We start from the raw sequence: 11988 nt of genomic DNA on the forward strand, positions 1-11988 counted from the left end.
GCTGTGGAGGGCTCGGAAACCAGACTGAAACTTCTCATAAATAGAATGGAGGTTTAAATAAGAGTGGAGTTGCCTTGATACAACTTTTTCTAAAACTTTTGAAATAAAAGGCAAGTTAGAGATGGGCCTGTAATTATTAAGAACAGCAGGATCGAGATTTGGTTTCTTGATTGAAGGGAATACCAGAGCATGTTTGAGGTCAGCTGGAAAAATCCCCAGACTAAGTGATTTATTGACAATGGTAAGTAAGCTTGGCCCTATTGTGTCAAAAAGTTGTATACAAATACGAGGTGGAATAATGTCCAGTGAACAGAATGTAGGCTTGAGATGGGCAATAATTTCTTGTATATATGAATAAGAAATAGATTTAAATTTGTGACAAACAGAAGAGCATGGAGAAGATATTGTCACAGTTGTGTTCTGTTTAGTTTGTTTTCATTGGACTTGTCTGCCTGTCATCATGTCACGTGTCTTCACTGTCATTATTAGTTCAGTTGTATCACCTGTGTCTAGTTAATCATCTTCATCTACATCACCTGTGTTCAGTTAATCAGTGTTCATCTGTGTTAGTATATAAGTTCCTTCAGTTCAGTTAGTCTTTGTCTGTTATCTGTTGTATTTAGTGTGTGATTATCCTGCCTGTCTGTACCCACTGGAAATTCTATTCAGTAAAAGTTTGTATTGGAGTCTTTTTGCCTTTGCCTTCTTCTGCCTGCACCGCACTCTGACAGATATAAACTGTCATTTATATAATTTAACTGAGTGTTATTAGTTTCAACTGTGTGGCCTCTGATTTGCTATCTTATTAGAGAAATATTTAAGAAAGTCATTACCATTTAAGTGAGAGGGTACCAGATAAGCTTTAGGAGAAGGATTTAAAGCTGAGTTTATGGTAGCAAAAAGTAGCTTTGGCTTTTGCCTATATTTATCAGTGATTTTGCGCTAAATCTCCAGGTTTCAGCCATGTTTCAGTAACTAATAACACATCCAAATCATTTGAAACAACAAAGTGGGACTATTCAGTCAACTAATAAGAAACCATAGCAACCATGGACACAGGGACTAAAAAACTAAGGTCAAAGAACCAAGACACAAACAATTTGTGAAATTTAACAACCACAGAGATCCACAGTGGAGCTTGCTGGACTACTGACCATGGCGTAGCCGACGAATCGGAAGACTAAGGCGGAGCCAGAAAAAATGGAGACCAAGTTGGAACGAGAAGGACAGAGGACCAATGTGACGTCACAGGCGTGGAAGACCAAGTTGGAGCCAGAGAATCAGAGGACCGAGGTGGAGGTGGAGACGATCGGAGTAAGAACTGGAGGTAGTCAGAACCCTGGTGAAGCCGAAGGAGTGGAGGGTCAGGTGCAGCCTCAGGCTCTGATGTCTGCTGTAAAGCCAGATAGACCAAGGTGGAGTCAAAAGGACAAGGGACCCACGTGAGGGATGACAGGCCCCAATGTATCCGAGGGAGCAAGGAGCCATGGTGGAATTGATGGGTCGAAGGGCCGAGGTTGAGTCATGGGCTCGGATGGACGAGGCAGTGCCGTAGGCCACCCCTCGTAAGACCACGGTGGATCTGGGTGACCAGGAGAATGTGGTCACGCTGGTGGAGCTGGTGGGGTGCTGAGGAGAGCTGGTGGATTAGAAGGGGCCAGGGAACTGGACAGAACCAGACGGTCTAACAAGCCAGACAAGACAGGCAGAGGATGAAGAAATTCCAGGGTGGGAGGTGACACAAACTCAGGGATGGACATGGTGGCAGGCTCTGGGACAGACAGAGCCTCAGGCTCAGGGTCTACAGTCTCTGTGGCTGTGTTGATGTGATTGCCCTCCAGATCGAGATGAGTGGTCGAAGAATGGCTTCCGTGGCTGAGACAAAGGAGAGCAGGGCGGCCTCTGTGGGTGAGACGAGGAAGCGAGGAACGGGAGTGGGCTGGGAAGGCTGTAGTTGAATGGTCATGTAATCTTCCACTTCACCTATGGTAAGGGAGGATCTGCGCAGCCACAGATAATACTCAATGTACTGAACCAGGGTACAGGTAGTCTCGCGTATCCAGACCTTCAGACTGACTGCAGAAGGTCTGGACTCCATAACAGCTTTCATTAGCCAAGGACTGTGCAGAGGCTGTCTGACTGTCACAGTAACCAGTCAGAGTATGTTTTGTTCCCGCCTTTACCTATTACAGATTTACCACACTCCAACTCCCACACCTGTGTTTTCATTATCGTAGAGCACTTCTCGGACGCTTGCAAGTTAATTCCACTGAAAGGTCTCCCTACTGCCCTGGAAACAGCCGCAACCCTCTTCCAACAACTCTATCGTCATTTTGGGATACCTGAGGGCATCGTCTCCAACTGCGGTCCCCTATTCATCTCCTGTGTTTGGCACGCCTTCCTCCAACTTCTCGGAGTTACAGTAAGCCTGTCATCTAGGTACCACCAACAGTCCAATGTCCAGACTGAGCGGAAGATCCAAGAGATTGGGAGATACCTGCGGCCATATTGCCATGATCACAGAGACAGCTGGAGTTGTTTTCTCCCATGGGCCGAATATACACAGAACTCTCTCCATCAAGCAACAACAGGACTAACTACCCTTTCACTGCATACTCAGCTACCAACCGCCCCTGTTTCCCTGGTCAGATGAGCCTTCCGACATTCCAGCTGTCCATCATTGGTTTCAGGAGATCGAGAGGGTCAAGGACTCAGCTCACATCCATCTACAGAGGGCAATTTGAAGACAAAAGAGCCAGGCCGACATTAGAGGAGCTGAGATACCCCAATACCATCCTGGGCAGAAGGTCTGGCTCTCGATCAGGGACATCCGTCTTCGACTGCCCTGTAGCAAGCTGAGTCCTCACCATGTCGGTCCCTTCACGATCCAGAGGCAGATCAACGAAGTCACCTACAGGCTAAACCTTCCTTCTCACTACCACATTGCACCTTTATTCCATGAGTCTCTACTCAAGCCCTTCACTACCCCTCTGACTCCTTCTTCCCCAGGGTCTGTTGCTGATGACATGACACTGTTGCTCCTCCTCCTCCTCCAGTGGATGCTGCGGATCAGAACATTTACAAGGTTAACACCATTCTGGACTCCTGATCTCTACACTCCACCCACTCGTTTCCAATCACCAGAGTTCTGATCAGCAGCACAGCAGTCACTCATCACCCATGCACTACATAAGCAGTCACATGTCAGTTCACTTTTGTCTTGGCTCATCGTTCCTACCAAGGTTCCTACCTACCTTTGAGATACTTACCTGTGCAATCCTTTCTTCAGTCTTCAGTCATCCATCTTCTTCAGCGATCCAGTCATATCATCTTCACCTACACAGAGATAAGAACTGTCATTCACCGTCAGCATCTCAGCATTGATCATTCAATTCAGTACTCACCTGTTCACGTCATTAGTTTCCTGCAATAAAACTCTGTTTGGATTTTACCTGTCCTTCTTCTGTTCCATGACAATATTTATATTAAAAGTAAAGTTTACTTAAAATTAAGAGGCTTTGAGAGACCAGCATAACATAACACAGTTGGTCATAATATTTTACAATGACAGAATTATATAGCTGTTTGTCCTTGAGAAATATTCTGATTTTTGAAGAAAAAAATAACAACGGGCCTTTATTGAAGTTGTCAGTTGTCCTTTCAAATATCCCCCACCATGTTGTAATTCCAGGCTTGTCAGTGACGGAATACTGTATTTGATTCAACTCTAGTCAGCTTGAGCTGTCTGCCAAGAATTCATTTTTATTCACAACCCTTTTACTATGCACATCTCTTTTTGTCATGAGCTTCTTATCAATTTTCAATTATATGCTTGACTTCTTTGCACACACACAAACATTTCATTACTGTGATAGCTCACTCCGGGATCAATCTGGCAATTCAAGTGACCCTGCTATACCAAACAGCTCATGTAACCCTTTTAAGTGTCATCCGTCAGAAACCGACGAATGCCTGTTTGAGTCGTCCTACCTGTTGAATACAAAGAGCAATCAAGGATGGGGGCATAGGGACAATGCACATAATTGGAGGGTATCAGATTCAATTTGCTGCAGATCATTTAAATGGCAATTAGGTGATTTTTCAGCGAGAGATGTGCGCTTGCTAAGAGCAAGGGAGAAGTGTTAGAGCAATCACACCAAGGGCTCACACAGAGTCCTTTAGTTTTGTGTCACTGAAGTTGGATCATTTGCATGTCAATGTGATGCGATGAAAATATGGAGAATTAAGCCAATCACAAAGCAGCTTGTTAGCGTAGTGATTATACAGACGGAATGGTGAAAGCATCAAAGGAACGTCTTTTGGTAACATGGTACAGAATTTAGTTCAGAGTCACTTTGTAATAAAAAAAAGGATAATACAAACATGTTAAGGTCACAGATATGCATGACCTTTATGCTTCAGTGTTCCGTAGGAATCCAAGCGCTGCGAGATTTGTGCTCAGCGACACAAGGACAAACGGAGAAATATGCATGACTCACACCTCCCTGGCGTACTACTTCAATAACACTGAATATTGATGTGATTGTTGATTTGTTCTGTGGGCACTGAAAATGCCCTCTCTGATGGTTTTCAGAACAAGAACACAGAGGAACAGGACAAAAAAGGAATTCAGGTGCATATGATGGCAGACTTCTTCCATAAAGGATGTTTTATTCAAAATGCCGTTATACATCGTAGAACTTTTTATTTTGTTATTTTATCTTTTATCCATCTGAGCATTGTGGTACAGTTCACTTCTTGTTTCACTTTTATCTAGACTCTATTATAGTTCTATATCAGTTGCTCTTTATTTGGAAGCCCTAAAAGGTTCCATATGGAACCATTTTAAAGGGTTAAATCAACAGAACCACATAGGGATAGTGAAAAGATTCAATATAGAACGTTTCAGGGTTTCCAACATGAGAATATAACATTTGAACTTTTGGACATTTGAACACTTAAAAAGTACATGAAGTAAACGTTTAAAAGAGCCTAAAATATTATTTTATTTATTTATTATTTATTTATATAGAAGTGTTACCTGTAGTGGAAGAGCCTCTTCTCAATATTATTAACTCGTCTTTATCTTTAGGTCATGTTCCAAGAATATTCAAGTTGGCAGTTATAAAACCGCTCATTAAGAAACCACAATTAGATCATAATAACCTAGCAAATTACAGACCCATTTCAAATCTTCCATTTATGTCTAAAATACTAGAAAAAGTTGTGTCCGCTCAATTGTGCTCTTTCTTGCAAGAAAATGATATCTATGAAAAATTTCAGTCAGGATTCAGGCCGCATCATAGCACAGAAACTGCGCTCGTTAAAATTACAAATGATTTACTTCTAGCTTCTGACCAAGGCTGTATCTCAATACTAGTTTTACTCTATCTTAGCGCTGCGTTCGACACTATAGATCACAAAATACTCTTAAAGGAGAACTCCGGTCAATTTTAACACTGAGCTCATTTTTTTGTAAATTTGGAGTGCTGTCAGTACAGAGAACAACGACAAAAATCGGTGTTGCCTACACAGTGTTATCCTCTTTTTAAAATTTGCACCCTGTTGACTTCAATGGGGCAAGTTTTAAACCTGCTTTTAGCCTCTTAACATCCTTGATGTGTCATTACAAGTGCACAGCCAATGTGAGTGATTCCACAGTAGTCGATTGTCGAGTTCTCCACTGTTGCTTAGTTACCTATGATCACGCGCGTGAACTCGACAATGGACTACTATGGACTTCGACCGAAAACAGGAAATAAATACAGGTATGTGCGCTGACCGAATTAACTTCATTTTTATTCATATCTTTCATATCTACTGCAGTCAGATTCACCCGTGTTCACTCTGAAGGAATCACTCACATTGGCTGTGCACTTGTAATGACACATCAAGGATGTTCCGTATCAATTACAAAGTATTACTACTGACCTATAAAGCCCTAAATGGTTTAGCTCCTGGGTATTTAACGGGTATTTATTTATCTATCGCCCTACAATCCATCGCGCTCTTTAAGATCACTAAATTCGAGGCTTCTGGTCATTCCTAGGATATCTAAGTCCACTAAAGGAGGGAGGGCGTTTTCACATTTAGCTCCTAAACTGTGGAATGGCCTTCCTGATATTGTTCGAGGCTCAGACTCGCTGTCCCAGTTTAAAACTAGATTAAAGACGCATCTCTTTAGCCAAGCGTTCGTATAATACTACCTTTTATACTACAGTTGAATCAGATCGAATGCATTAATATTATGAACAGCAGCTATGCTAATTATTTCCCATCTGCTTTTCTGTCGTTATCTCGGGACGCTAGTTTGTCAGTTCCAGTTTGTATCCAGCCTCTCATGGAACCTTCAGATGCCCCAACACCCGTGAAGAGACGACTTGACGCCTGTGAAGAGACGACTCAACACTGGCGATATATTATGCCCTAAATTAACCCTTTCATGCATGAATTATGATATCCTCAGTAAGGATTTTTTTCCTATGTGTTTTTATTGCTCTTAGGGCATGAAAAACAAGAATTAATTTTTATTTTATTTTTTTACAAATTTTTCAAAGAGATCTTCAGATGTCCACTTGAGTGGACAGCATGCATTTGGTTTAAACTTAAGATATACTAGATTTAATATAAGACAATAATCAAACACATAAAGTATGTGAATTTAACGAACTAATCAATACAATTATATCAAATCATGTGAAAACTATAAAATATATACAAAAAATATAAATGCAAAATATTGCAAAGGCTTCATACAGCTTCATACAAGTTGCACTTCACGTATCTTTGATATCAGAACATGAGTACGTGATTCCATCAGATTTTTCTACAGTCTGTCAAGGTACAACTGTGGAAACCACTCAGATGCTCCCTCCAGTGCACCAGAGTATATGGAGATTTACCCTTATTAGCTGATAATTCTGATTATGTTCAAGATGGACATGCACATTTCTATCATAGCCCTCCTCTGAGAAAACCTAGCGATACGTTTTTTCAATCTCATCTGAAATGATCAGTGTTGAGGGTAACGCATTACAAGTAACATGCATAACGCATTCAGATAACTTTTTTGATGTTTCAAGTAAAGTAATGTGTTACAAGTAACATGCATTACCTAATCAGATTACTTTTTGATCTAACAAGTAATTAACTACAAGTAATGTGCATTACCTAATCAGATTACTTTTTTATGTAACGAGTAAAGAAACGCATTACAAGTAACATGCATTACGTAATCAGATTACTTTGTGATATTATGAGTAAAGAAACACATTACAATAACGCATATTACATAATCAGATTACTTTTTGATGTTATGAGTAAGGAAACGCATTACAAGTAACATGCATTATGTAATCAGATTACTTTTTGATGTTATGAGTAAAGAAACACATTACAAGTAACATGCATTACGTAATCAGATTACTTTTTGATGTTATGAGTAAAAAAACAAATACAATAACATGCATTATGAAATCAGATTACTTTTTGATCTAACAAATAAAGTAATGCATTACAAGTGTCATACATATGTAATCACATGACTTTTTTCGATGTCAATGAAAATTACTTTCTAATAATACAAGTACATTTATTTACAGTAAAAAAAGTCACTGCAGATTAAGTTTTTAAGTTTTAAATTTCAAAAACAATATTCACATTATAATTATGAATTGTAGCTGAAATATAGCAGTTGATGCATGACGTCCACTACAGTGGACATGTGATTAATCAGAGTTTTCTCTCAATCTAAAATCAAAACTTGGAAAATTTTACTGTGATATGACTCATTAGATATTGCTTGATGCTGCAATATTTTTTTTACCTACAAGAGTCTCCTAGGATAGAAGGAATGGGTGGATATTCCGGAGCAACTTGGCATGTCTGACTGACCCTTGGCCATCTTGGTTTGGAGGGGGAAAAAATCGAAACACAAAGGCTTGCCACTTGATTGCAATTTATAGGATGATGCACAAGGGTTCAATGAAGAGGCTGATGTGCAACTTTGCCATAAAAACCCGTGCAAATTCAAGAAAATGCATTTTTAATAGCTGTCCACTGTAGTGACCACTATGCGTGAAAGGGTTAATACATGATTAACTAACTGTATTTTTCTATGTACATTTCTGAAATGCACTTTTTGTAAAGCTGCTTTGAGACAATATGTATTGTGAAAAGCGCTATACAAATAAATTTGAATTGAATTGAATATAGACTAAAGAGATATTTTTTGTTGAAAAATATTTTTATAAATACTTTTAATTGTATAAAACCTTTTAACTGATATATATATATATATATATATATATATATATATATATATATATATATATATATATATATATATATATATATATTCAATGTTTTTTACATATATTAATACAATTAAATCAAGTTATTTTATAGAGATAATGCACATGTGCCAACTGGGACAGCTCATCAAACAATATAGCTATTAAAACTGAAACATATGAAACCACAATTGAGAAAAATGCATGACAGACAGAGATGGTGGTATTATCAAAGGGAATTATTTATATCCGTCCCAGCTTTTATCTGGTGGAAAAGGTGGTCATCTGCTGAACACTCAATCCATCACAATTGGTTTGGGCATGTTGTTTGAATGCAAGGACGACCATACTGAGTATCAAGAGTGCACAGAGATGTTTCAGTGTTTGTACTGTAGGCTATCACTCCTGTTTTCACTCCTATCTATCTATCTATCTATCTATCTATCTATCTATCTATCTATCTATCTATCTATCTATCTATCTATCTATCTATCTATCTATCTATCTATCTATCTATCTATCTACCTATCTATCCATCTATCCATCTATCCATCCATCCATCCATCCATCCATCCATCCATCCATCCAATACTTTGTTTAGCCTAGCAACTTTTGATCAGAAGGCATTCTCTCTGAATCTTTGAATTGTGAATTGTCGGTTCATTTGATTCCATGATTCAGAAAGCTTTATTTCTCCCATCGCTAATAAGTTAAGGAACATACGGGTCACAGAACAATACTAATATGGCGGATGTTCATAGAACGTTACATTGGCATTTCATAATCACAGTAATTACAACATGGCGTGAACCAGTGTTGGATGTAATGCATTACTAAGTATGTAATTATAATTTAATTACTTTTCCCTTGAAAAAGTATTAGGGGATTATACTCTTAATTTTTCTAAAATTGAATTACAGGTACTAATTGCATATACTGTATATAGACTATAGAATTCTAATTCTGCATAAAACTATAGTGGATGTAACATAAAAAATGTACGTCTGATGTTAAAATGTATGTTTAAATAGAGAGAAGAATAATTTCAAGAATGATTTATGTAATTTTATATTATTTATTTAAAAGCCTTAAAAAGCAGGCTTCATGTCTATCCTTGTTTTGGTTCCTTGCCACTGTCGCCTTTGGCTTTTGGCTTGCTTAGTTGGGGACACTTAATATTCAACAGTATTATTGATCTGCCTGCATTGACACCATTATATGAGAGCTGGACGATGACAGCAATGTTTTCTCCATAGCTATATACTGTATATAAATGAACTAGGTTAATAACCTTTTTACAACAAAAATGAACCATCACTGAACATACTTAAGCTGGACACTATTTTCTTTTTGATCTGCTGTACAGGCTAACAAACTTTGTTGCATTATTTTCCTGTTATCACTGTAAAGCTGCTTTGAAACATGAGGCAAGGTGACTTGACTTGACTTGTATTGACAGTTGAATGGAATTTAGAATGTAATTAGTAATACAATACTTTTTAGAGTAATTGCTATCAGTACAGTAATCTAATTATATTGTTGACATTGTAATTAGTAGCTAGTAATTAATTCTGTTTTTAGAGTAACTTACCCAACACTGGTGTGAACACAGCAATAGTATGATAGAGCCATTAACAACAATGGTCTCTATCCGATCAACTTAGCTCACAATGCTTTTGAGAAACGCAGCGCTGCTCTACAAATAGCTACGAGTGCAAATATTATGAACAAATCACAGAAGTAAGCCATATTAGTGCATAATTAAATTCCACCTCCATTGAAATTCACTTCTGAACACAGTACGCCCACCCATCCAAATACCAAAACCATTCAGATGCCTTAGAAACTTGTTTGCACAGAACAGACCTTGTACATTGCGGTCTAATTATGCAATTTCTCACAAAATGTCATGGTTGCCCATTTCATAAAGTTTGACAGCTCTTAGATAATTACAAAATGTGACAAATTTGATCATTACCAAGAGAAAATTAAATTCTGTGCTTGGGCGCATTAAGCATGGCAGCCTCACACGGCCTATTCGAACATTTGCTGATCTGTCAAGCAGTCCCCTAATGCTCAACATTGTACCAAATTGAAAATGACAGCGGGGCTGAGATTCCCCCAGTGAATTTTAAAACCACAAGTATCCTGGTGGAGACGAAAGGAAAACTCTTTCTGTCTACTTGCCTTCACTTGTTTAAAATAACCCAGAGCATTTGACTTGTAGAGCGAAGCAGAAGCGTGATCTAGCCCACTGTGTGCTCTTACCTTTTGTCCAACATGTTTTGATTGCCTTGAGCACTGAACAAGAACCATTTTAAACATTTCTTTCAACATTTGCAGGCATGTTTTCTTTCCTTCATTGCAAACGACCTTCGGTAAAATTCAGTGTGTTTTGGGGATTATGTACTATTATAAGAATCACTACTATTCAGTAGCAGCTCCTGACTGTATAGGTAGAGCTACTAGGGTCTTAGCACTAGTAAATGATAAACATTCTAATCGCTGAACACCGGCAGACACACTTTTGGCAGAGGTCTAATGTCCTTGCGTTATCCAGCCTGAGGGTGGCGCGATAATGTTGATTGACAGGCACGCATAGATTACTATCTTAGTATTGCTTTAATGTAGTAGCCTATTTATTGCCTCCAAATGTTGTTTTAGATTAAAAGTTGAAGAGATATTCCAGTGAGGAAAAGAAAGTCATTTCTATTCTTAGAACAAACAAAACAGAACTATAAAGGCTATTAAACTTTAATTTATTTGATACGAAAAACAGACATGCCAACTTGTAACTGACCTGATGCAGGCTAATATACACATTGAAGCAGATTGATATCGTCTTGTTCTGGAGCGAGGTTTACATAAGATAGCCAAACTTGAAAATAAGCGGGGCAGTCTGAAACCTGCCCCAATGGCTCTCGATTAGAGCATGCTGCAGTTCCAATCTTCACCACAGATTTACATTGGAAAATTGTGGGGCGCTGTAGAGCTGAGGAGGACTCAGGCACCCGCTATGCCTTCCGACAAAATGCGCTAAATTTTAATATATCTTGCTCACTTTATGACTTAAAGAAAATCCGAAAATATTTGTTACAGAATGCTGAGCACATGTACAATTTATTATTATGTACGATTCAGTTTATACAAACATCTATGTTTTTGGATTAATATTTATTAATTGGGGCTCTGCCCCATCTGCCCTTACAGACTAGCCCCGGCTGGTACAATTCATTTACTTTATCTTTGCCATCTTGCTTTAGTGCAAGATGCAAAAATGATATACAATAATATGTTTAGGACAATATTTGTGAAGCTGTAACACTCTACCTTTTGACTTAAATTAGGCAAATGCACAAATTGTTATTAGAGGATTAGAATAATTAAGGTCACTGTTAATAAAGCCCTCTGGTTCAATACTGCATTGTGAATAATCCACAGGGAATACACTATGTTACATTAAGCACACTGTGCTCCAGCAGTGTCTTAATATTTTGCTGTAGCCTACTTATGCATTCATCTTCTCTAGTAACACCCTGGCTTTTGTCATTCAATGGCATTTTGAACCAAGGGTAATGACGGCTTTTAAATTACAAACTATTTGCTCTTTTATATTAGACTTAGTTTTAACGCTAAAAGAACTTGAGTCAATAACATGATGTTCATTATTTTGTCTGGATCTATTACTTTATTCAGA

The sequence above is a fragment of the Abramis brama genome (assembly GCF_963993115.1).
Source record: "Abramis brama genome assembly, chromosome: 10".
NCBI lineage: Eukaryota > Metazoa > Chordata > Actinopteri > Cypriniformes > Leuciscidae > Abramis > Abramis brama.